Source organism: Anser brachyrhynchus, assembly GCF_964034855.1.
Source record: "Anser brachyrhynchus genome assembly, contig: SCAFFOLD_45, whole genome shotgun sequence".
Classification (NCBI taxonomy): domain Eukaryota; kingdom Metazoa; phylum Chordata; class Aves; order Anseriformes; family Anatidae; genus Anser; species Anser brachyrhynchus.
In genome coordinates, this window is record NW_027664004.1 from 668,404 (window position 1) to 672,824 (window position 4,421).

Sequence of the window (4,421 nt, forward strand, 5' to 3'; positions counted from 1 at the left end):
CACTCCTGCTGACATCTGGTGGGACCCTGGGCACCCCCGAGGACCCACCCCGGTGACCCCCGGCAAGCCCCCGGGCACCTCTGTGGACCCACCCCGGTTACCCCCGGCAATCCCCCGGGCGCCCCCGAGGACCCACCCCGGTGACCCCCGGCAAGCACCCGGACGCCCCAGAGGACCTACCCTGGTGACCCCCGGCAAACCCCAGGCGCCCCTGAGGACCTATCCAGGTGACCCCCGGAGGGACCCCGGGCGCCCCCGAGGACCCACCCCGGTGACCCCCGGCGGGACCCTGGGCGCCCCGGAGGACCCACCCCGGTGACCCATGGCAAGTCCCCGGGCGCCCCCGAGGACCCACCCCGGTGACCCCCGGAGGGACCCCTGGCGCCCCCGAGGACCCACCCCGGTGACCCCCGGAGGGACCCCTGGTGCCCCCGAGGACCCACCCCGGAGACCCCCAACAAGCCCCGGGGCGCCCCCGAGGACATACCCCGGTGACCGCCGACAAGGCCCCGAGAGCCCCCGAGGACCCACCCCGGTGACCCCCGGCAGGCCCCCGGGAGCCCCCAAGGACGCACCCCGGTGACCCCCGGCGGCACCCCAGGAGCCCCGAGGACCCACCCCGGTGACCCCCGGCAAGCCCCCGGGCGCCCCCGAGGACCCACCCCGGTGACCCCCGGCAAGCCCCGGGTGCCCCCGAGGACCCACCCCGGTGACCCCCGGTGGGACCCCGGGGGCCCCCGAGGACCCACCCCAGTCACCCCCGGCAAGCCCCCAGGCGCCGCCGAATACCAACCCCGGTGACCCCCGGCGGGACCGCGAGCGCCCCCGAGGACCCACTCCTGCTGACATCTGGTGGGACCCTGGGCACCCCCGAGGACCCACCCCGGTGACCCCCGGCAAGCCCCCGGGCACCTCTGTGGACCCACCCCGGTTACCCCCGGCAATCCCCCGGGCGCCCCCGAGGACCCACCCCGGTGACCCCCGGCAAGCACCCGGACGCCCCAGAGGACCTACCCTGGTGACCCCCGGCAAACCCCAGGCGCCCCTGAGGACCTATCCAGGTGACCCCCGGAGGGACCCCGGGCGCCCCCGAGGACCCACCCCGGTGACCCCCGGCGGGACCCTGGGCGCCCCGGAGGACCCACCCCGGTGACCCATGGCAAGTCCCCGGGCGCCCCCGAGGACCCACCCCGGTGACCCCCGGAGGGACCCCTGGCGCCCCCGAGGACCCACCCCGGTGACCCCCAGAGGGACCCCTGGTGCCCCCGAGGACCCACCCCGGAGACCCCCAACAAGCCCCGGGGCGCCCCCGAGGACATACCCCGGTGACCGCCGACAAGGCCCCGAGAGCCCCCGAGGACCCACCCCGGTGACCCCCGGCAGGCCCCCGGGAGCCCCCAAGGACGCACCCCGGTGACCCCCGGCGGCACCCCAGGAGCCCCGAGGACCCACCCCGGTGACCCCCGGCAAGCCCCCGGGCGCCCCCGAGGACCCAATCCCGGTGACCCCCGGCAAGCCCCCGGGCGCCTCCGAGGACCCTCCCCGGTGACCCCCCGCCAAGCCCCCGGGCGCCTCTGAGGACCCACCCCGGTGAGCCCCGCCAAGCCCCAGGTGCCCCCTAGGACCCACTCCGGTAAACCCCGGCGGGACCCTGGGCGCCCCCGAGTACCCTCCCCGGTGACCTATGGCAAGCCCCCGGGCGTCTCCGAGGACCCACCCCGGTGACCCCCGGCGGGACCATGGGCGCCCCCGAGGACCCACCCCGGTGACCCCCGGCAAGCCCCCGGCCGCCTCCAATGACCCACCCCGGTGACCCCCGGCAAGCACCCGGGCACCCCCTTGGATCCACGCTGGTGACCCGCGGCAAGCCCACGTGCGTCCCCGAGGACCCACCCCGGTGACCCCCGGCAAGCCCCCGGGCACCCCCAAGGACCCATACCGGTGACCCCTGGAAAACCCCGGGCGCCCCCTAGGACCCACCCCAGTAACCACGGGCAAGCCCCCGGGCGCCCCCGAGGACCCACCCTGGTGACCCCCGCCGGGACCCCAGGCGCCCCCGAGCACCCACCCCGGTGACCCCCGGCAAGCCCCAGGCGCCCCCGAGTACAAACCCCGGTGACCCCCGGCAAGCCCCCAGGTGCCCCCGAGGACCCACCCCGGTGACCCCTGGCGGGACCCCGGGAGCTCCGGAGCTCCTGTTTTAACCTTCCAGTTTAGGAGGAATGAAATCAAAACAAAAGCATTAATTATTACCTTCCTCTGTAGACGGCGTCACAGTTCTCACCCCTGCCCGGACATTTTCCTTTTCCGGAGCAGGAAAAATCATAGAATCGACGGGAGGAAGAGAAGATCTTGAAGGACCTTCTGTTCAGAGCAAGCAAAACATAAGGAAGTTTACCAAACATAACAAACTATCGCAAAGAACACAGAACTTTAATTATCCGTTACTGTCAAACATACAGTGACCAGAGCATGTAAATAAGAGAGGTGACTAATTTGCCTCTGGTTGCCCTTGCAATTCCCATCTAGAATACCAGCTGGCTGAGAATCAGGTTGCTCGATGCCCCCAGCTAAAAATGGAAGTCTCTCCCTCAAGCAGCTCCCAGCCACCATCACCTGCCATTCTGAAGCCAATCAAATTTCACTTCTTTGGCAAATAGTTGGATTCACCAAAGCATAGCCAGCTACCCGGTATTACTGGAAGAATTTCTTTTTTAAAAAAGAACGTCAAACGGGATGAAGGTGAACAGGGTAAGAAAGTAGGGAATATTAACTCACCACCGTGTCTCTTAGTTTTTTCCTTCATTTTCTGCGATTTGATTTCTTCAAGTGTTTTTATTCCAAAATTCAGACCGTCCTCTGAAAACAGAAAACACTTAATGAGACTAAGGCTTAGAGGCACTCACTGAGGACCACAGATCCTCAGGCTTCTTAGTGCTCAGGAACTTTCAGAAGCATTTACAATAAACCCCGTCAACACTCCTCACAACTGAAAGAACCGTAGAATCAATGGCATTTTGCCCCTCCTTTCCCCCTTCAGGGTAAAAATTGTAGTTTTAATTTTAATCCATTGACACGATATTAGATCCCTCTATCGTTAGATATGGCTTTCAACAGTGGTTGCCAGGCTGCACGTGCAGCCATTTAAACTCCATGCTGTGGCCCTGTTTTGTTCTCCAAAAGGAAAGAAAAGCAGTTCAACTTTCTGACCCAATGGGCACATGATGCTATTAGGGAGAAATGAGATCATGGAAATAACCGAGTCCATTCAGCACCCCTACATTCTGTTGTGTTTTTACGCCACATTGCTTTCGAGTTCATTGGCAAGTTCTCCTTCCGATTTATCCTACTACAGGTGCCGGAATACCTTGCTTAGCAGTAGTAGCACTGGCTTTCCGAGTGGAAATCATCCGTAATCCATTTTGGCCTTCCTCAGCTGGTTGCTGGATGGGAGTTTTAGTTTCTTCTCCTGCCTCAGAAAGCTGGTCTGAAGGGGAAAAATCTGTTCAGCTATGCATAGACCAGATTGTTCATGATTATGTAGCTCATGCGATGACACTCCAGTCCATGGCTCATATAAAAAAGCTTTTTTTTTCTTTTTTTTTAATACAGCTACGCTGACCTGATGAACTCGTAAGGAGACTACACTAGGACAAAACATCTCGGACTCTAGATTCTCTCTGCAGCTTTAACTACTACACAACATATTACTCTTCAGACAGAAGAAAAAGGAATTTCCCTCCTACTTTCACATAGAGCTTTACACAACAGACCAGCTAAAGCCAAGAGTGGTTCTAAGCTTTCCTCCAGCATTTCAGGTTCTGTCCACTGACCGCCAGACAAAGCCACCAGCGAGCTGACCAGACTGCCTGCCCTATCGCTAGTCAGACCTCAGCTCATCTGTGATTTATACATTCATTTACAGCACAAAGTCCTTCCAAGAACCAAAGCATGCTCACCATCGTCATCTTCATCATCATCTGCAGCATTGATTACAACTGGAGGGTGTGTAGGGCTTGGGACATTTTCCGAGTTTTCCACTTTCGTCACCCCCCTTAGCTATGGAGAGGCATTGGACTGGACAGAAAGTTTGTTTTGCTGCAGTGACATCTGAGCCACTTTCAAATCATCGTGATTTGATACACTTGGCAGTGTAGCTAGAGGAAGAGGAGGATCATCAGTAACATGGCAGTTTAAAACTTTGGCCACAATGCACGAAGAGCATTGGTAGGTAAGGCAGATAACCTGCACAGGCAATGAATGCAGCATCTCCTTTTGCCCATCCCGCCACTGTTTACACCGTGAACAATGACTTGCCTTCAAACAACAACACATCTCCCTGCCACCCAGCAGAAGATGAAACAACAGAAAGCAAACTGCAAGGCAAATATCACACAAAGCAGAGAGAAGCTGAGCATGAA

At 60.7% G+C, this 4,421-nt stretch overlaps 1 long non-coding RNA gene across 1 annotated transcript; it reads right to left on the reverse strand.

Moving 5' to 3' along the window:
• Positions 1 to 2,259: 2,259 nt before the first annotated feature.
• On the reverse strand, positions 2,260 to 4,127 carry LOC308186515. The gene is made up of 4 exons (XR_013944093.1): positions 3,960 to 4,127; positions 3,368 to 3,487; positions 2,779 to 2,859; positions 2,260 to 2,364 (listed from the first exon to the last, which is right to left on the reverse strand). It is a non-coding gene; the product is annotated as an uncharacterized lncRNA (long non-coding RNA).
• Positions 4,128 to 4,421: the final 294 nt, after the last annotated feature.